Source organism: Momordica charantia (genome assembly GCF_013281855.1).
Source record: "Momordica charantia cultivar OHB3-1 chromosome 9 unlocalized genomic scaffold, Mcharantia_2.0 BLBB01000009.1, whole genome shotgun sequence".
Classification (NCBI taxonomy): domain Eukaryota; kingdom Viridiplantae; phylum Streptophyta; class Magnoliopsida; order Cucurbitales; family Cucurbitaceae; genus Momordica; species Momordica charantia.
Window position 1 is genome coordinate 11,127,602 of NW_028275167.1, and position 23,091 is coordinate 11,150,692.

At 33.4% G+C, this 23,091-nt stretch overlaps 1 pseudogene; it reads right to left on the reverse strand.

Annotated features, from left to right (window-relative positions):
• Positions 1–11,888: 11,888 nt before the first annotated feature.
• LOC111023978 (uncharacterized) lies at positions 11,889–14,402 on the reverse strand (annotated as a pseudogene).
• Between the last annotated feature and the right edge of the window lie 8,689 nt (positions 14,403–23,091).

Sequence of the window (23,091 nt, forward strand, 5' to 3'; positions counted from 1 at the left end):
ATGTATTAAATTAAAACAATTTTTAATATTCAATTCAATGGTATATTGAACCACATCAAATGCACCGGGACCCCATTGGGACCCAAGGTTAAAACTCTCTCAAAAACCTATTATTTACACCACTCTTTAAGTTTTAGATGAAAAATTAATTTTGTCGAATAACTACCAATAAAATTAATCCCACATTAAAAAAATTAAAGACTTAACAAAATTTATACTATAAGTTGGTTGTTTCTCTCCATCAATTTTGAGATATAATCCATATATGAATAATAGATTCGTTACACAACATGTGGCAGAGACAAACAAAGAGAAAGCTTCTTGGCACCAAGGAGAGAGCCTTCTTTTATGGCACTTTTCTTGTAATGGATCAAAATTAGGGTATTAATATTTACATCGTATATTGATATTTTTCGTTAACATTTTTCATACATCTAATGATTCAACATTAACATCGGGTTTAATCAAAATTTTTATTATGCCATAAAAATATTGATGAAATACAGACAAAAATGATAATACTAACAAAAATCCATCTAAAAAAAAGTGTGAAGTATTTATTTATTATGTTATATATATTGATTTACGAATTTCTTGATTTTTGTAATTTTTTCATAAACACCCATGATATTTTTCATTATGATATCTTTTTTTTTTTCTATATATATATATAACAAATATGAGAACATTGAGTTATTATAGAGATATATGTGTATTTTTTTTCCAAGGGTGAAAAAAATAAAAAGAATCATGGAGAAGAAAGCAACTCCATGTAAGGGAAAAATAAAAAAAAATAAAAAAAAAAAGAGGAAAGAGAATCATGATTGAGAGATTCTACATTTGGTTCCAAAACGTGACATTCTCACATCTGAAAAATAATAGCATAAATTATAGCACTTAGAATTAAAATTTAAAAGAAAAAGAAAACAAATAATTACCCAAAAACCAAGAACACAAATTTAGTATTTGACTGATTTTATTAGTAAAAAGGAAAAGAATTCAAGAATGCCTGTTCTTCTTACCATGGTTGTTGAGGTGATGCAAGAATTTAAGGCCTTTGAATGCCTTAGAAATCTTTGTCAAACCGCTCCTCTTTCCAATCCCAAGCCTCATTTTCCCTGTGGAGAATTTCAAAGCTTGTAAGCAACAAATCTTCCCAATCTCTTCTTCTTCGGCTTCCTCACCCTCCTCCGCTTCCTTCTCGTTCACGAGACTTCTTAGATCCTTCTTCTTCGAGTTGTCGTCGCCTCGTTTACTATCGTCGACTAATTCTCCCATCTTTGATTCCTTGGCCTCGTACATTTCCCAAAGCAAATCCATCTCGTCATCTTTATTATTATTATCATAGTGGTCTTCAAAGAATTTGAAGCTGAGTTGCGCGCTCCTCCTCCTCCACTCATCTCTCTGCTTAATTTGCTTTTTTCGCGAAGAACAAGAAGAAGAAGAGTGTGATCTGTCTCCTTCCTTGTTCGGAATCACTTCTGTAATATCTTTAGCTTTTGTTTCGACTTCTCGAACGGGTTCTTCAAAGACGAGGTTGAGCCAATAATGATGGAGATCATCTTGGCGAGGAAGAGGGAAGGAGGGAATGAGGAGGAAGCTGAGGGAGGTGGTGGTGAGAAGGGGAGAGAGGAAAAAGAGGAGTTTTAGAAGGTAAGGGGAGAAGAAGAGCAAGTAGAAGAAGTAGAGAGGGTGGGAAAAAATCAAGGAAAAGAAATTGAAGAATATGAATGAGAGACACAATTCTTCAGTCATTTTATTCTTTTCCATTTTCTTTGGAATAAATCTTTGGAGAACAAAGATAATAAAGAATGAATAATATATGAGACGAGAGACAGGAGATCCAAAATTCTAGTGTAATGTAATTTCTGTTGGATGTGCGACAAAAGTTCTATCAATAATGATCTTTTGATAGGAGATGATGGTTGGGCGCACATTAATTAGAGAATGAGAAGATCTTGGATATATAAGTTAGGGACAACATTTTGATGATGTCTTTTGAGTAACGCCAAAAGTAAAATGACGAGAGCTTATATGGAAAATTAACAATATCATATCAATAGAAATATTGACATACACAGCTCCCACTCTACCTTTGAATCCATTTCGTTCGGACATTGATCGGTCTGGTCCTGGTTGGAGGGTGGTCCCTTGTCGACGGTTTAGAAGTGAAAGAAAAAAGACAGAGAGGAGGGGGTGTGAGATCCAACTAACATTTGGAAAGAAGAAGAAAAATAAAAGCTACTTTTTAAACTGTCTCTTTGTCCATAATCCACATGTTGAGAGACTTGATCATTGCAGCTTTTTCAATTTTTTTTTTCTTGTGTTTTTTCTTTGGATTCTTTTTTTTTTTCTAGTCTTTGAATTAAGATAAATAATTTACGTTTGATTCGTGATTAATAGGTGTCTATTATATATATAACAACTGAAAATTATATATTTTATTTTGATAAACTTTTTTTGTATAAAAGTTGTTTTCTAGAGATCAAATATAAGATATTTTTCAAAATTATAAAATAACAAAGTTAAAAATATAATAAACCTTTATTTTTTTTAAACAATATTTTAAGGAGTTTAATTTAGGGTATTTCTTTTATAGAGTTTTTAAACGCTAGTTTTAGGTTGAAACTCCTAATTAGATGGTAAGGCTCAGTTTTTTTTTTCATGAGGGAGAAAAAGAGAGGAGAAAAAATAATGATTCGTGTTACTTTCTCAAAATACAGTAATTTTTCCTTGCTTTTTTTTATTCATTATTAGTTTAACATTTTTGGGGAAAGTTTTGGATATTTAATTATAATTGGGGGGTTTTTTTTTTTAAATAATGAATTAGAAGGGGTTTCGAAATATTTTACCTTAATTCCAAAAAGTTTTGACATTTTGATTCAGTTTTAGTCCATATAGCTAGGTGTCGACTCTATTGGTCATAATTTCCCTCCACAGCTTTCTTTATTACGACTATTTGTTTCCGACTAGTTTAGCAATGATGGTTCGGATTACTCTTCTTCCTTTTTTTTTAATAATATTAATTTTCAAACTTATTTAAATAAATTTCTTTTTTTCTTAACTATGCTTGCCTTGATAAATAAATAAATTTTATATTTGAAACTTATTCCCAAAATATTATTTTTTAAATGGACTGTCGCTATGTCGCCTCTTTAATGGATAATCTATATGCCGTAACAACAAAAATTAAACTAGATTTAAGTTTAAAAATATCTAACTACTTTTTAAAAAATTCTAAAAAAATATTAAAATTTAAAATTTGATCTAAATCTAACTTTAACAAAATTTTATGAAAAGTAAATATAGTTTTAAATTTAGTTCATCTAGTTAGATTTAAATTAAAATTATTTCAAATTGCGACCTAGTTCTTGACTTCTGAAACATTTGTTCATTTTTGCTAGTGCCATGACTTCTACAACTCAGTTAAGTGTCGAGTCATCAATCTCCGACTTGTCAATAACTCACCTATAGAACACATTTTCAACCCACCTCACCTATATCTCCTTCGTCCGCTGTCTCGAGCTACAGAGCAGCAACATCTCTAGCACAATTTCAGCAGAGATTTATCTTATTTTTCGCTTATGGTTCCTGAAGTATCGTACCATTTCATCTCAACTTGGTAGCTTGTCATAGTAAGCATAGCGAAACCAGATTTTTCAAGTTGAGTAAATCCATCTTAAGACGTACTTATGGCTCTAAATTCATTAGAGATGTGCTTATGGAAGAACGGAGAGAGAAACTGATTGAAACAGTTTATTCTCTCTTTATGGTAATCTCAATATTCAAGTAAAATTAGTAATTTCATTTTATTCTCAATATAAACTAAATCGTCATGTTTAATTAGTTAAACACACATGGATAAATTAAATTAAAAAATATAATTTTCATCTAATTTTTTAAAAGTTAGATTTAGTTTAAATTTTAAAATTTTTAATTAATTAAATCGATTTTTTTACAAAAAAAAAAAATTGGTTTGTTTAAAGATTTTGTTAATATATATATATAGTTTTAAATTTTAAACGGGTTGTTAGGTATTTTTTAGCAAGATTTTGTTTAATGGCGTGGCCTATTTCTCTTTTTCTTTTTTTTTTTAATAAAAAAAGTGTGTAACCTTATGTCGATATTTGCCACATATATAGGCCGTCTCTTAAAAGAGACCACCTATACACAAGGTGCCATGTATCGTCTCTGAAATAGTGATGACTCATTTACAAATGCATTATTTATTATTATTAATTTTTTTTTTGAAGAAATTACAAATGTGAAATATTTTAGAAAATAAGTTTGGAAATCAGTAATATTTTAAAAAAAATGAAAAATGACATGATTGCTCCCGTTAAGTGTGGCTTATCGAGTACATGAAGATTATATGTTGCTACTGATTTTTAAGGGGGTTTCAGAATGATTTTTTTTGTAAAACAGTAAATTTTAGATTGTTTAAAATATTGAAAATTGGATATTTATTTAATAAAAACAAAAAATATTTAAATTTCACGTTTTCACATTTTCATTTTTAAGTACAACATCTGGGGTGGGGATCCAACTCACAGCTTTATTTGCAATTATTTTGAAGGTTTTAAATGTTGTTTTATTGAAAAATATTTCGTAAATCTAGTCCGGGTATCGATGCTTGTATTTTAAATGTTGTTATTATTGGATTTTAAAGTGTTTTAACTAGATCTAATTAATTCGATAATAGCCATCCGAATATGTAATTTTTGTTTTGCGAATGTTTTGATTATTTGGTATAGTAGCCTCATAAACTGTAGTTGATGTAATGTTGGGGCTTATGTTAGGAATGTGGGTTTGACATTCCTTTGGAATGAAAACTTGTTCACACATCTAGGCCCACACTAACATAATTGTATTAATTATTTTGGTTGATTATATAATTGACAAGTCTGGTTTGTTATCGACTTATATAGCTACCTAAATAATACATATTTAATATTGAAATTTCTAATGAAATGAAAATATTGTTTTGGATAATTGAAAGGTCTGAGTTACTAAAAGTTTAAATTGATTAAAGCGATTTCTTATTTTTTTTTATGGTTTTGAAGAGAGGATGATTTTTAATAATCCGTAGAAATTGATTATTGAATATTTTTGTCTCTCAATGAAATAATTTCAGTAACTATTATGATAGTGATTGAGGATCACCGTTCTAATAATATAATGGTGGCCCTTGATCTTCTCTTTATGTTTTCTTAATCATGTTTATATGAACTCCTTGATGTTTATATGAGGTAAACGATAACCAACATAAGGTAAGGTAAATGGATAAAAGTTCAACGTATAGAGAAATTAGGATTTTTGTCCCTTTTCATAATTCAATTTGGACTTTTGATTCCGTTTCTAAAATCTCTTATTCATGATCCTCATTTTCTAATTTTTTACCTATATTTTCAATTTTTTTGTTTTTGTAAAATTACCAAAATATCCTCATTATTAAAAAAAAAAAAACAAATTTCTTCCCAATCTTTATTCCCTCCGCTCCTCTCTCCACAAATTTCTTTAATTTTAATCTAACATGGAAAAAATCTCAACTTTTTAATAACCTAAAAAATTTGACTTTTAAACTTGAAAATCAATTATGAATCTAATATAGAAAAAATCTATTTTTAAAAAAATTGAAATGACATAATGGAATATTAAATAGTTAATCATTTAATATGGAAATTTACCAACAAAATCAAAATTCCAAAAATCTCGGAATAAGGTTGGGCTCTCACCCCTAACTTGGGCCCAACAAATGGGGTAAGCATGGGACTAACTATAGGAATGACCAAATTTAATAACACAGTTTAAAAAATGACAAACATATGAGATATTGTAATAATGGCTAAATAATTTTTTTTAAATACTGATAAAATGTTTAGATAAATATACCCTTATAACCAATTATGTATATATGCATAATTGTAGGGATCTAAGATTTTTATGAATTGAAAAAACAATCAACCTTAATTTTAGGGAATCAAACCGTATCTAATAAAATGTAAATGAAATTAAAATATTTATTTTAGATCTAATTTAAAATTACTAATTATTATTTTAAATCTAATTTTAAATTACTTATTAGAATGTGAAAGTAGATTTTAAAAGAAATTGATAAAAGTGTGCTGCCGTAGATTTTAAAATTTACCCATGTCTAATATAAGATTTAAAAATAAGAGAGTAAATATAAAATTGATAAAATTGTGTTGGTGTAGATTTTTTAATTCACCCCGCCTAATATAAGATTTAAAAATAAGATGGTAAATATAAGTAATACCTTTATTATTTTTTTTAAGAAGTTGATTTCAAATCTAATTAGTAATTTTAAATTAGATTCGAAATCAAATCTAATTTAAAATTACTAATTATTATTTTAAATCTAATTTTAAATTACTCATTAGAATGTGAAAGTAGATTTTAAAAGAAATTGATAAAACTGTGCTGCCGTAGATTTTAAAATTTATCCATGTCTAATATAAGATTTAAAAATAAGAGAGTAAATATAAAATTGATAAAACTGTGTTGGTGTAGATTTTTTAATTTACCCCTGTCTAATATAAGATTTAAAAATAAGATGGTAAATATAAGTAATACCTTTATTGATTTTTTTAAGAAGTTGATTTCGATCTAATTAGTAATTTTAAATTAGATTCGAAATCAAATCTAATTTAAAATTACTAATTATTATTTTAAATCTAATTTTAAATTACTCATTAGAATCTGAAAGTAGATTTTAAAAGAAATTGATAAAAGTGTATTGGTGTAGATTTTAAAATTTACCCATGTCTAATATAAGATTTAAAAATAAGAGAGTAAATATAAAATTGATAAAATTGTGTTGGTGTAGATTTTTTAATTCACCCCCGCCTAATATAAGATTTAAAAATAAGATGGTAAATATAAATAATACCTTTATTGATTTTTTTTAAGAAATTAGGGTTTCTTAAATAAAAAAAACCTTTTGACAACTTCAGCCGCCGCCTCCTCCAGCCTGCAGAAGAAGACACTGCCACTATTTCAGTTGGCGCCATCCGTCATTGCTTCAATCGTCGCCGCCGCTCCCATCCACGCAAAACGCGCCGCAGCATCCTTCCTCGCTCTCATCCATCAGTCGCTGAACGGCTGCTCAGGCGAGTTTGTTTCCCATCGACTGGAGCTTCGCCAGACGCTGCCGTCGAGTCATCGGTGGTTCACCCAACTAGCAACAGTCGCCCAACTCGCCCAACTGGACGCTCACGCTGCCGCCCCATCCACGCCTACGCACGAACTGCTGTCCCATACATTAGTCATCGAACCACTGCTCAGGCGCTCTTGTTCCCCATCCGCCGGAGCTTTGTCAGCCGCCACTCGAAACCATAGTACAGACTAATACCGCTGCCACGCCATCCATACCGCCGCACCGTCAATACCTCTCTGCCGTTTGAAGAAGATTCATCCGTCAGTACCTCGACTGTTTGAGGAAGGTCTTTGTTCTGATTAAGGTTGATTGTTTGATGAAGGTTTTTGCAGCTTAATTTAAAAAGAAATTTTTTGTCTTCCTAAATTTCAGGTGTATTTTTAAAAATATATAAATGTGGGACCTACCGTGTTGTTAATAACCATATTTGAGGAGTATATGTGTTTAACTCCAACAAGCTTACTATATTTAAGTAAATTAAAATCTAAATAATATCTATAGATATGGTTAGAGTTAGAGGAGGAATAACTCGACGATCGAGTGAACGATTGAAGGCTGTTGGAATAACAGGGGGTCGAAGAGAAACGAGCACAATCAGCTTAGAAAGTAAAGAACAGGTGTATCTAAACCTGTTTACATATGGATTGTTTGTTTTGTTAAAAATCCTCAAGTTTAATCTGTTTTGTTTTATTTTTATATATACAGATTGAATCATCAAGTCCCCAAAGAAAGACTCCAATGAATACTGTAGAATGTGATGTTGTCCAAGGAAAGAAAAGTAAGAAATTGAAGGATACCAGCAAAAAAAGGGGTGGAGGAGACTTGGTCGGAGGCAAAACAAAACAGATTAAAATTGACCCCAAAAGGAATTTGGGTTATAAGGAATCCACCAAGAAGGTAAGAACTCAGTGGATGTTGGTGTATATTTAAAAATTAGATTCTAATTATACTCTTATGCTCCAGGGAAAAGGAAAATATCTCAAGATAGTTGAGAAAGAGTGCGTTGTTAGTGAGGTAATTATTGTGATATACATGTACTAGCTTTTGTAGTACAGTAGTCAATAGATGTATTGACTTTTGAATTTGGTTGATAAATTGATATATACTTTTGTTTACTTCATGTTTTGTTAATTGTTGAATTATTTGGATATATATGTACTAGTTTATAAAATTATGATAATTTAGTTGTAAAACCGTAAATAGATGTATTCACTTACGTATCTGGTTGTTTCTTGAATTGATATATACATCTATTAACTTTCACGTTTTGTTAATTGTTGAATTATTAGTACATACGTATATTTACTCAATCATCTATTAACTCATACATATTTTGATGATTGAGTTGCATGATTATATGTACGTGTATCAACTGGTATATGCATTTACTGACCTTCTATTTAAATAATTCTTCTAATATAAGGATGATAAGAAATCTGATGAAGAAAATGAAAGGCTGAATAATGAGTATAGTGATGAAGAATAACTCAACTTCTAAAGAAATTTCAGAGACAAAATCTGATGAGGATGTGCACCCAAAGAAAGATACCAATTTAAGAGGAAATGGAGAACATAAAAAGGTAAGCAAATCTTTCCATTAAAATCTATGTTTGATAATACTATGTACTAACTTCAGTACTTTAGGTTAATGTCAAAAAGGAGGTTATAAAGAAGGTCAATGCCAGAACAACGAAACAATAGGAGAAATATGTTTCTGATTCAGAAGATGGTGATGATGAGGTATTTTTAATTTGCTTTAGTATAATATGCATGCTGTATATATCGATAAATATGACTTATTTTTTTCATTTTGATTATGCTTAAGGACGATATTTACCTGATGAAAAAGTCCAAGTGAACGAAACCGCTTAAGATTAATCTTTGCTGTAAAAGTTCTGCCATGGAGACCATTAGGGCAAGACTAAGAGAAAAAAATCGTGTATCATTTAGAAACAGTTGCTTTGGCCAATTCTTAGACTTTTCGATGGGAAAAACATCGTCACAGCTTCTCCTACATCTAATACAACGACAATGCAAACCGAGAAAGGCTTCTGAATTGAATTTTAGAATTGGTGGAAATGTGGTAACATTTGGGATTAAGGATTTTGCAATAGTTATTGGCCTAAACTGTGGACCTTTACCACAATTAGACATAGACGCAATGAAAGGGGGATGGTATATAATGAATAAGTATTTTGAGGGTGAACGGTTTGTTACAAGGAAACACTTAGATCTGGCGTTTCAAGTGAGTAAGAATGCAACAGACGATGATTTGGTGAAGATCGCGCTATTGTATTGTTTAGAAAGCTTCATTCTACCGCATCAATATTCTGTTCATGTTAAAATGGAACATATCCTTATGGTGGATGATCCAGAACTTTTTAATAGTTATCCTTGAGGTAGGGTAGCATTTGATCTATTGATAGACTGTATGAAAAAGGCAACTGAGAGTCGAGGAAAGATATGCATTGGAATGGGCGGCTTCATTTATGCACTATTGATTTGGGCGTATGAGATAATTCCTACTTTGAGTATACCCCCAAATGCTTTTGCAAAACGTGTTGGAAATAACATTCCTAGGATTATCAATTGGGATGCGGTTGTGCAACCTGAATGGAAAAATTTGGCTTCCAAAATATTTGATTTACAAAAGGTAATCAATTATTTTTATTCCATTTTATCTTCATATATTTCATTGTTTTAGCGTTTATATTAATAAATACATTGTTAAATTGTGCAGTTGGAAGTAGTCCAAATGAATCCAACTGATGATGAGTTGTTGATGCCATATTTTGCACCATTTATATGTAATTCGTTAACATTACGTAATGAAGGACAACATAGTGGAGTAGGAAATGTAGGAGGCTTGTTTGTTAGAGAAGTAGCAATGAACGAGCGATTAGAGAAAATTGAGAAAAAACAAGATGACATTTTAAATAAACAGTGTGAAATTGTGAGTAAACTGGATGATATCGTCAGAACAATAAATTTAATGGTTGGTATTATGAAAACTGACTTTGCCAATGAAGAGGAGATACAAGCGAGGTTTATGGTCAGGGAGGATGTGATCGAGCTTGGTAAAGATAGCGTTGATTGGTTTTGTATTTACCCTGTATAATTACTTGATAATTGTAATTTGATTTTGCTAGCATTACATATTTTAAGTTATGAACTTTTGCAGGAAGGTAATTCTTTTAGGAAGGAATCTGAAACCTTGGAAACATAGCAACGAGAGAAACGTGGCTCAACATTAGATGATCATAACCAAGAAAAGAGCCAAAAAAACAATAAGGGAGGATTATGATGAAGACCCAACCGGTGGACACCAACCACAGAGAGATAGACCAGTGGTGGAAGCCAATATAGTTGATAAATCAACAACAGAAGGTGGTGGAATGGTTGAGAGGGGAGTCAATCAAGAGACAAAGCAAGTAATATTGTATACTTTGAATTATAGGCTTGGTTTTGTACTTAGACACACTACACAGTTTAAATTTGGTTGTATGAACTACCATATAGGCCGTGATGAGAACGATGACATTATCAATGAAGTCATTCGGTCAATCGATGAGTCGAAAATTATTGAAAAATTAAAATGGAGCCAAAAAGGAAAGGAAATTATAAAGGTAATGCTACTTGATGTGTATATATATTCATATACATTTTATAAAACAGATTATTGATTCTTTTTAAAACAGGATAAACCTCTGAATATGAATAAGTCTTCAAGGAGTACTGCTGAACTTGAAACTCTTTATGTAAAACGAGTGAGTAGTTCTTAAGTAGTTCATCAATGTCAAAGAATTCTTAAAGAAAATTTTGTTCTTAATGTTTATTTTATTATAATTTGAAGGCTAATAGTATTATCAAGATCCATTGCAGCAGAGTACTCAATCTAGGAGGCCGCTCACCGAGGTATTTGAACATTGACTATTATACTAATTAATGGTATACTTTTATGCTTCTCTTGATTATGGTAACTAATATATTGTATATAATTTTAGTTGAAATCCAATATGAATGCATTGAAGAAAGTTGGAGAAAAAAATGAAAAAATGGAGAAGATAGAAACAGTGACAGAAGGCATATATATTGATGTAATGAAAGGGACAAGCAAGACAACTATTCTAGAAAATCTGCCAAAAGGTTATTATCAGCCATCATTTGACCTATTAAGTCAGACCAAGGAATAACATATGGTTCCTATGAACTTATAGGATCGTTTTTGCATTTACTTATTTGGTGGGCTTGTAGTGTTTGATTTATCTTTTTCATTTAACTCATTTCTGGATATTAGATGTGACTATTTGTTGGGATGTTAGTTTTTGATCTATGGAGAATTTTGCGTTCTGATTTATGGAATTGGGCACTTAAAATGACGTCACCTATTTTCATTATCATTTTTATTTATGGGCTGTGAGTGTTCGATTTTTTAATTTTGTTTTGTTGTCGATGAATTATTGAATGATAAAGAACATGTGGGAGCATATACCCATGTGGCTAGGTTTATCTACCAAGTGATGCAAATATAAAGTAAAAGAAAAAAAGTAACAATATTAAATATAGATCAGAATAATAAACTTAAAATAGTTGTCAAATAAATATCTAAACTTAAAATATAAAAGCAAGCTCCCTATTGCAAGCAATATACCTAATGACCTACCTATTGTTTCATAAAAATAAAAACCAAATGGTGAAAAGTATAAAATATTCAAGTTGCAGGTGGGTTTTTGCAACGTCTGCGATTATGACCTAGTTTATGACATCTGCCACATCTTACTGTGTTAGTAGCTTCAACACGACTAATAAGTCTTTTTTTGCGTGGTCTACCAGCTGATCGTTTAACATTAGGAGGAAGAATCCCTGTATCGTCTGGTTGAACTGGTGGAAGTATGTTTTCAATCTGACCAATAGGGTGTACGTTCCATGAATATAACAGTTGTAATGTTTTAACATGGTAGAATTTGTGCACAAACGAGTGTAACTCTAATCCTCTACGGCTTATGGCAAGACATGCATGTGAACATGGAATGAAGTCTATGTCCCATTGTTTGAAATTGCAAGTACAATGGAGAATATTTACATTGAAATGTCTATCGTCGTTGTGGACATCATAAAGGTACTGGTCCACGGGGTATATCTGTACATTGACAAAATGAAGTATTAGTAGGCAACATTTCGAACGACAAATAAAATGATACAAGTATATGGACAACTTACATCCATCGTGCGGCTTTCTTTTAAGGATGATCGTAGAGCATTAGCAGTCCAGGGTGTAATGTCTATTTGTTGATAGCTATAGAAAGATCTACGCTCATAAAACCATCTCTGCATCAAGTCTCTTATATTCTGAAGAAGACAGATAACTGGTAGCTCACGAGCTTCACTAAAAGTGGAGTTGATGCTTTCTGATATATTTGTTGTCATTAAACCATGACGATTCTTAGTTGAAAATGCACGAGCCCATTTTTCATATCCAATTTCTTGCAACTCTTCCCTTATTTCTGGAACTACTTGTTCCAAATGTCTCATGTGTAATTCGAAATCAAATGTTGTGTATGCCCTCGCACACATATTAAAAAATCCATCGATCAGTTTGCATTTATGTCACTGTCTGAGATTTCTTAATAAATGGAAGATGCAAATTCCATGATGTGCAGCATCATATACACTATAAACTCCTTTCGATATACTACGGTGTCGATCAGACACTACCACTAGATCATTAGGTTCTCCAAGTGCAGATTTTATGTTACGGAAAAACCATTCCCATGATGTATCATTCTCAGAGTCAACAATAGCAAAACCCAAAGGGTATATTTGAGAATTTCCATCCAAAGTGCAAGAGGTCAGTAGTGTTCCCTGAAACTTGTTTTTTAAATGTGTGCCATCAACAGATATAATAGGAAAGCAGTGTTTCCATCCTTCTATAGAAGCAGACAAACTCATAAAGAAATATTTGAATTTGCCTATAGCGTCGACCTCATGAGCTGTATACGTCCCTGTATGATAATTACTGGTAAATGTACACATACACACCCAAATTGAAGTATCAATAAAAACAATATGGTGTGATGATAAAGTTTGATACATATACATATATACAACAGATGTACAATATCATTAAATATATATACATTACCTGGATTTTTCTCGATCAACTTTGATGCAAACGACGGAATGAGCGTATACGACTCTTCGGCTCACCCCATAATTGATTCCAATGCCTTCTCTTTTCCTCTCCAAGCTTTGTAATAACTAATATTAACACCATGGTTCTTTCGAGTGTAATTAATAATGTCGCGAGGACTACAGCTACTTTTAATGTCCATGATTGTTTTCGCACACTGACTAACCATCATTGAGGTTGCTTGCCTATGATCATTCTTTACAACATCAATAGAACAACTATGTTCCTCCACATATTTCATAATAACCCATATTTTGCCATCAAAGTAACGAGAAGAACGAAGGTACCAATTACATGATTCCTCTAAGCACTTTAATACCAACTGTTTTTTGTTGAATTTTACTGTTTTGAACTGAAAACTACCCTTTAAGGCTACAGAGTAAACTACCTTCTTCAATTCTTCCTTGCTTAGAGTAGTCCATTTTAAGATCTATCCAAAATTACAAATATTTTTATTTTTGTCTAAAGTTTAGCCTGTTTAGGATAAAATTCAACTGAAAATTATATGAGTGCCCATTATGAGATATTTTTAATAACAAAATTAAACATTATTCAAAAAAAACATTTAACGCAAATATTTACATTTATTAGTTAAGGATTATATTTATATTATTAATTAAACAAGTAAGGAATATTTTAATGTAATTATGATGATATGTTGGGATTAAAGTTATTCTAACATTTTCTCATTTACATGTTTCAATTATTCATTTATTGGGCCAAAGCAAGCATAACTCAGCGATAATTGACATATATCTCTAAGTAAGAGGTTGTGAGTTCGATCTCCTACCCCTCATGTTGTACTAAAAAAAATTGTAAGCACCAAGCAATGTACCCCCAATACCAAGCAAGAACTTCAATTTTCAGAGTAGACATTGGTGCAGAGCTTATAGAAGTTGGAACCGATGGAGAGCTCACTAGTACGAAAGCAGTTGGTGGAGAGCTAGCGTGAACAGAAGCAGCTAGTGCGAGCTGGCCAATGAAGAGCAGCTCACTAGAGCAACTCATAGTGAGAACGATGCACAACATCGCCATTGGTGCTGGAGTGAAAATTTAAAAATGTAAATATGGTCGGTGCACCTCGTTGGTGGTGGGTCCAATTATTGCATATATTTTGGGTATATATCAAATATTTGGCTATGCTTTATAGTTACCGTCATGAAATATTATAATATGTATACCGATTTTAGTATATATATGTAATGTATTGATTACTATTGTGTGTATTATCATTGTACCACGTGTATCATAAATCACAAAATATATATACTACAAATTATTATTACGTGCTTCATACTATACCAGGTGCATCATACCGTTCTCAATGTTATATACAAATTATACCACATGGATCCTGATCTCAAAGTATATCTAATTATATCATATCATATTGATCTCAAAGGTATACGCAAATTATACCATATGCATCGTACATTATGAAATATATAAGTATATATCAAATATATGTCGTATATATCAGTCACTAAGTTGACAGAACAAATTATAATTACAGAAACATGTTTTTTACGGAACATAAAAAATAATCATTTATAGAATAAGGTGAAATTGCTTAGTAAAGGAAGCCGGTAGAAATAATGCCAAAAATTAAAAGATATCCAAATATAATGGAAAAACAAAAAAACTTCTACATAATCATTAATTAATAAATGTAAATATTTATAATAAATAATAAGATTAAGTAATATTAAAAATTAATTATAATAAATCATTATGTACGAGGCTAAGAGAAAGACACTAGGTTCCACATATGGATACACGAGTGGACGCGTCGCGTCGAGCCCCCTCCATCCGAAAAGCGTATTGTGTCATGGTCATGCTCGTCCAGTGCATCTCACTCATGGCCGCATGCTCATGATAGCCTCCTCCCTCCTACTTTTATTCCATGTATTTACTTTTGCATGTTATTACCTTTTCATTATACTTTTGGTGGCAAGTGACTCCTCGCCACTTTGCATGTTCACATCTGCCAAAGGCAAAATGCTTTATAATCTACCTTAGGGGGTACACCTAGTCTCCTCCCTACATCGAGTTGTATTCTTGTCTTGCCATTAATCTATTCTCTTGCATTCAAGCATACAACAAGCTTTCCAAAATGTCTTCAAACGTTTTCCAAACCTTTTTTCTCTAACCCCGTTTTCTCGAGAACGGGGGTGGAGGTTGCAATATATAGCCGTAGTGCCGCCGGCTATCCGATTCTCGTTGGCTGACTTGCTCATGGACAAGATCAAGTGCCGCACAATTGCTTTGGGAGTTCTTTGAAAAGTGCGATTGTGACACACTGTACGCGATGCGTACCGAAAAAATGTTAAGCGCACCAAAAGAAGAAATGTTGAGCGTACCAAAAAGAGAAATTGAGTACATTGTATGGACGCCCCCAATGTAGTTAGAGGTACCATCAAACTCATCTTACGAGCATCTGTTGTAGTGTTGGGAGCGTACCTTAGATGCTGCTGCATCACAATATGCTAGTAGGAAAAGGACATGGAATAGGTGGAGGGGTCTCCACACCTTCAATTGGCTCTCCATTCTGCTCCATCACTATCTCCTTCCATGTATAAAGAAAAGAACAACCATAGCAAAGATAAGTCATATTTCCCTACACAACTCCATGTGAAGATATGGCACACGCTCTCAAGCAGAATCTCACCATCGAGATTATTGTCTCATTACTCTTTCTGCTTCATACCTGTTTGCTCCATACTTGAGTTATAAGCTCATGAGCTTATTATCCTAGGTTGGAAGAAGTTGATAGGATCCCCTTTTTTACGTCCCATGTCCCACCCGTGTGGCGACATGGGGGCGAAAAAAGGAAAGAGAGGGATGGGGTTTCTCCTGCTTTTGGCATAGTGGCCTCAAGTGGGAGGCCCGCACGACACCCATGGCCGCATGCTCATGATAGCCTCTTCCCTTCTACTTTTATTCCATGTATTTACTTTTGCATGTTATTACCTTTTCATTGTACTTTTGGTGGCGAGTGACTCCTCGCCACTTTGCATGTTCACGTCTGCCAAAGGCAAAATGCTTTATAATCTACCTTAGGGGGTACACCTAGTCTCCTCCCTACATTGAGTTGTATTCTTGTCTTGCCGTTAATCTATTCTCTTGCATTCAAGCATACAACAAGCTTTCCAAAATGTCTTCCAACGTTTTCCAAACCTTTTTTCTCTAACCCCGTTTTCCAAAACCGTTTTCTCGAGAACGGGGGTGAAGGTTGCAATATATAGCCGTAGTGCCGCCGGCTATCCGATTCTCGTTGGCTGATTTGCTCGTGGACAAGATCAAGTGCCGCACAATCGCTTTGGGAGTCCTTTGAAAAGTGCGATTGTGACACACTGTACGCGATGCGTACCGAAAAAATGTTAACTGCACCAAAAGAAGAAATGTTGAGCGTACCAAAAAGAGAAATTGAGTACATTGTACGGACGCCCCCAATGTAGTTAGAGGTACCATGAAACTCATCTTGCGAGCATCTGTTGTAGTATTGGGAGCGTACCTTAGATGCTGCCGCATCACAATACGCTAGTAGGAAAAGGACATGGAATAGGTGGAGGGTTCTCCACACCTTCAATTGGCTCTCCATTCTGCTCCATCACTATCTCATTCCATATATAAAGAAAAGAACAACCACAGCAAAGATAAGTCATATTTCCCTACACAACTCCATGTGAAGATATGGCACACGCTCTCAAGCAGAATCTCACCATCGAGATTATTGTCTCATTACTCTTTCTGCTTCATACCTGTTTGCTCCATACTTGAGCTATAAGCTCATGAGCTTATTATCCTAGGTTGGAACAAGTTGTTAGGATCCCCTTTTTTACGTCCCCTGTCCCTCCCGTGTGGCGACATGGGGGCGAAAAAAGGAAAGAGAGGGATGGGGTTTCTCTTCCATCACTATCTCATTCCATATATAAAGAAAAGAACAACCACAGCAAAGATAAGTCATATTTCCCTACACAACTCCATGTGAAGATATGGCACACGCTCTCAAGCAGAATCTCACCATCGAGATTATTGTCTCATTACTCTTTCTGCTTCATACCTGTTTGCTCCATACTTGAGCTATAAGCTCATGAGCTTATTATCCTAGGTTGGAACAAGTTGTTAGGATCCCCTTTTTTACGTCCCCTGTCCCTCCCGTGTGGCGACATGGGGGCGAAAAAAGGAAAGAGAGGGATGGGGTTTCTCTTGCTTTTGGCATAGTGGCCTCAAGCGGGAGGCCCGCACGACGGGCTATTAGCTCAATTGTAGAGCGTGCCCCTGATAATTGCGTCGTTGTGCCTAGGCTATGAAGGCTCTAAACCACATGGATAGTTCAACGTGCTCATCAGCGTCTATTCGTGTTAGCCTCAATATTGATCCAGGCTCCAATATCGACCATTAGAGTGCATTCAATAGAGCAGCATACTATTTGCTTAATAACGAACAATAATTATGAGTTAGCGAGACAAGTAATAATTCAATTAATTAATAAATGTGCACTATTCGTTAAGGAAACGCGATTAACATATGGGGGTGGGGGATCGAACCCACAACCTCGTGGTTGGAGGTATATGTCAATTATCGCTAAGCTATGCTCGCTTTTGGCTATCATACATGTAATCTAAATAAACATGTTTGAAATATAATCAATAATGTCTCCAGTTACAAATGAATCAAGCAACAATGATATAAATATGGATAAATGAATAACCAAAATAAAAAAATATCAAAGAAGACATATCTTAATGCATGAACATCTAAAATTAAATTTGTAATTAGAACATGACAAGCAAGATATGGAGAAATAAATCAACCTAGAGTTTTTATTCTATGAGAACATGAAAACTTACGATCTCGAAAACAAACTCTAATTTTATCTTGAAGGCGAATCAAAAGTTGGAAGAAATTTTGTGATGAAAATAGCGATAGAGCCCTAGGAGAGAAAATGTAAAAAGAAATGAAGAGAAGAGAATAAAAGAATTTATGTGCTGAAGGAAAAATAAAAGAAGGCAAAGAAAAAAAATACTTATAAAAATAAATTGGAACAAAAGAAAAAATGAAAGAAGTCATGAGAGGGAGAAAGAAATTGTGGAGCAAAAAACAAATGATAAAAGGAAAAAAAAAAGAAGAAACAAAATCAAGAAATATATGTATATATATATATATTTTTATTAAATACTCAAAAGCTTGAAAACAAAGGAAATGATAGATAGAGATTATTTTTCCTACCAAATTGGCTAAACCAAATTTAGAGAAAAAAATTATAAGTAAGAAATATTTTTATTTTATTTTCATTAAGAAGATTTTATTAAAGAAGCAGGGCCATCCGATATTCAAACAAAATTCATTTTTTATTATTTTATTATTTTATTACTTTTTATAAAACACCAAAGAAGGAAAAGGTTTGCCAAAAAACTATAAACAAAAGTTCTATAAAGAAAAAATATTATGAATCAAAACTTAAAAAAAAAACAATGAAATAGAATACTAGTCAAATTTAGTGGTCTCCAAAGTCTATCTAAGTCACCCTAAAAGATGAATGAAGGCAAAAAATAATGACAAAACCACTTTAACAAACCAGCAAGTCAAGAAAAAAAAAAGATACAGAAACAAAAAGAAAAAAGAAAGAAAAACCTAAACAAGCAATTCCATTACAACCCAAAGTTGGGGTACAAAAATGCACTGCATGATGCCAAGATCCGTAGCCTCTGATAGCGCACAACTACATTTCATGAGATTTATATTGGAATTATTTGTTAGTCTTTGTTTCTTTATAATAGATTTACGCACACAAAGATGTATTTTGCAAGAATGAATAATCAAGAGGAAACAAGACATAAATGAATCAAATTGAGGGAAAAATCATAGCTTGAAGATATTAGAATTCTTTTTGGAGCAGAAATATCCAAAGAACAACATCGGAGAACTCGAAAACGCGCTACTGCACTTGTAGCAGAAAAATAGAAAGTTGAAGTTTTGACTTGATAGGGTAGCGCCTAGGCACTGCTTTACCGTGTCGCGACCCTCCGAAGTATTTTTCCGCCAATTTCTTTTCCTGAAGCGCCATGGTGCCATCAGTGAGCACCATGGTACTGTAGTGACGATTTCTTATAAATTTTAGGTTTTTTAGCCGCTAAGGAACCTTGGACACATTTTTGGGAGATATACATGAAATAATTTGAAAATAGAGAGAAAAGGGAATCAAGGAGCTTAGAGAAGAGATTTTCAGCTCGTAATTGTGGAGATTGGCACATTAAACATGAGTAGCTCAATTTCTTTGTCTTAAGGATTGATGTAGCCATTGAACTTTATGAATTGACTGTTTAATTCTATTGATTGAATGTTTATAAATTCTCTATTTACGTTTCTATATACTTAACACTTTTAATCTACTGGCCATAGATTGATCGATTTTAGACTTGAAATCTTACTGTTGGGATAAGTGGTTTAGAGTTAGAATTTGGATGTATAACTAAAGTGATTTTTAGATCGGGAGATTTATTCTAATATTGATTTCTTAATTAGTAAGGAGAATTAGCATACGCCGGAAGATACAATTGAGATTTGAGAGTTCTGAACCTATAGAATTAATACTTCATTCAATCTTGAGTAATTAAGTAACTGGTTCATTAATCTAATAAGTAAAATCAATTCCCTGTGACCTTTCTTCCCATTTATTTTCTCTATTTTCTTGCATATTTTATTTGCTTTGATTTATTTATTCATTCAAATTCAATTCTCTAATAAAATTGAGCGATTGTATCTGTGGTATCCAAATGAGATAGAAACCCAATCTAGAGGATGATATTGGTATTAACTTACCATCTATATTAAAACTTGGCCCGTACACTTACGCTTAACAATTTTTGCTACATCCTTGTGCTGAGGTATCCCCTCAACAATAAGACGGTCCCATTTGGTGAGATGTTCGGGGGAAGACTCGATCCAACTTCGCTCGAAAGCAGCCTCAATAAGCCCCAAGTTAAGTTGTAGAGATGGATCCCCATGCACCAGAGCAAAGTTTAGTCCTTCCTTCTGCACCTTCTTCGATCTCGAATTTTGAGTAGGAGGCCATATTGCAGAAAGGCTCTTCCAAAAAGAGGGGATCAATGAGATGAGCTGCGCCAACCTTCTCAAAGGATTGTTGACGCTCCAATTGGGGTGACTTTAGACCTTAGTCGATATGAGACCTCAGTAAACTATTGGGTTTTATGCCTTAAATTCGTGATTTGTAAATGTAAAACAAATATTTATTCAATAAAGCTGTTACTGAAGTTCCTTTTAGAATTGCATTAACTCAAATCCAATAAACTAACATCCAAAGTTATGTTATGTAACTGGAATAGTATATAGCTGATATATAATATATAGTTGATATACGGGATATATATTTGATATACATTATATAATTAATATACAATATATATTCGATATACAAGGGGATAATATTCCAGTAATAACCTAAAGGGTCTATAGTATATGGGTAAGATTGTGTACCTTATCCTGGTAACACAATAGATAGGACCCACTTTGTAATAGTTACAAACGACTTAATCCAAATCGTTCATATGGAGACATGCGAGTGGAGGTATCCTAGGTAATGAGTTTGTATAAGATCAGACTGCGAAATAATTAATTTTTAGCTGTAACACCGTTAACTAATAGATTATTATTTCATAGGAAGACCAGATAACTCAATCTCGATCTTGAGTGAGTTATGGACTCTTGCCTATAAGAGATTGTCTTTTGATTTGTATGGGTGAGAGTGACCCGGGTTGCCAACTCAATATTCCTACCATTTTTGGGACGAGACCGAGTGGGAGCTGGGAACATAACTACATAACATGAAATTCACTCTTTTTAGGCTGTAGAGTAAGTAGATGAGTATTCTCTGAAGTGCTTACTCTAGGACTTGAATAAGGAGTCCCACCCTTTCACTACCCCGAGAGGGACTTCTGTTTAATAATTGGACCATAAACACCGTAATACTTAAGGTGAAAGAAGTAACTCAGAGATAAAACGATAATTTTACCAAGCTATAGTTACGAATACTTGTGAAGGATCGATTTACTGTTAATGGTCAAAATCCATGGACATAAAATATTCTATAGTGAGAAGAGTGCAGTTGTTGGTCTTCAGTGGAGTGACCAACAGTTAATGAATGTTGATTAATATGGTTAATGAGTTTAATCAATTAATCTTATATCGTTGGAACTTTTGATCTGTAGGTCCATTAGGTTCCCTTGCTAGCTCACAATGGGCAAAACAAGGATAAAAAATTTGAAAGAATTTGAAATGTTTAAATTATATATAAGGGAATGTATATAATATATATAATCATACATTATATATAGTTTATTTTGAATAAAGATTCAAAGATTAAACTATATTGTCATGGGAGAATTATTATAATACCATTCAAATAAAATTTAATATGAATTATATTCATATTAAAATTATATGTTAAAATTAATGTGCAACTATAGGTTATGAGAGATGTGCATTTGAATAAAGTTCTAATTAAATATATGATATTTAATTAAAACAAAAACAGAATTAATTAAATAATTCAATTATGTTTTGTTTTATTTAGTTTAATTAAATTGATTTTTAATTAACTAAATAACGGAAGTGGGAGTATGGTGAGGTGAGGAGTTAACTTGCTTCACACTCCTCACTCTTCTTTAAATGCAAAGTGTTTGCATTATGGAAGAGTTGATGCATTTTGAAACTTAGCTTCTCTCCCAATCTCTCTAAAAAAACTCCCTCTTTCAAAAGACGGTTCCCACAAACCAGTTCTTGTTCAGAGGATAACGAGGAAGGCTTTTTCGTGGCGTTGGTCTACGGTGAAGAACAGTCTTCAAAGGTAGGTTTTCCTTCTTTGTATTGCTATTTTCTTTTCTTAGTAGTTCTTCCTAAAATAAAATGAAGCACAAGCATTCACGCGCTTCTGCTCATAAGCATTCATGCGCTTCCACTGCGGAATTCGATCCCTTCACTTCGAGCCTCCACCCCCTTACGCTCGATGACTATTGATGCCTCTAAACCCAATATTCGAGCTCGAAAAGCCTTCTAAGGTGTCCAAAGGGCCTATTCCACCTACTTCAAGCGTGCAACCTTCAACAACGCCTCCCTACACTCAGCCCGTACCTCATCAAGTTCCACTCACAGTATTGTCGCTTCTACCCTAGTCGAGTCAGCTCCAGCAATAGTGGTGTCTCGTGCACTGGTTAACTCAACCGCCTGTTGTTCCTAGAGGATTAACTCCATGTAGAAAAAGGACGACTATCATCATGATACGCACAAGACCTTGCCAAACAAAGGAGTAAGGCGATGGTGCCTAAGAAAGAAATAGGTAAAGGGAGACTTATCAGTGCAGATGATGGAGGCACACAGTTGGAATTATGAGGAAAGCCCTAAGGGCAAGATGGTCGCGGTGGATTGGGGAGCATTTCAAGCCAAAAATGTTGTAGATACCACCCAATGCCCTTACTCGCCCCAAGACCTATTGGCTACGAGAGCTTGACCTTTGCAAAACGAGAACGAAACATATAGAAAAATAGAGATGAGGTCAGAGTAAGTCTTTCCGCCGAAAACAGGGGATGGGACGGAAACTCACCTTGACACATGAGGTACCTCCCATTTGAAGGACTCTGCCAATCACCACCTACGCGAAACCAACCGTTCTTCGACTCCTTGACAGAGGTTAGCCCCCTTTAAC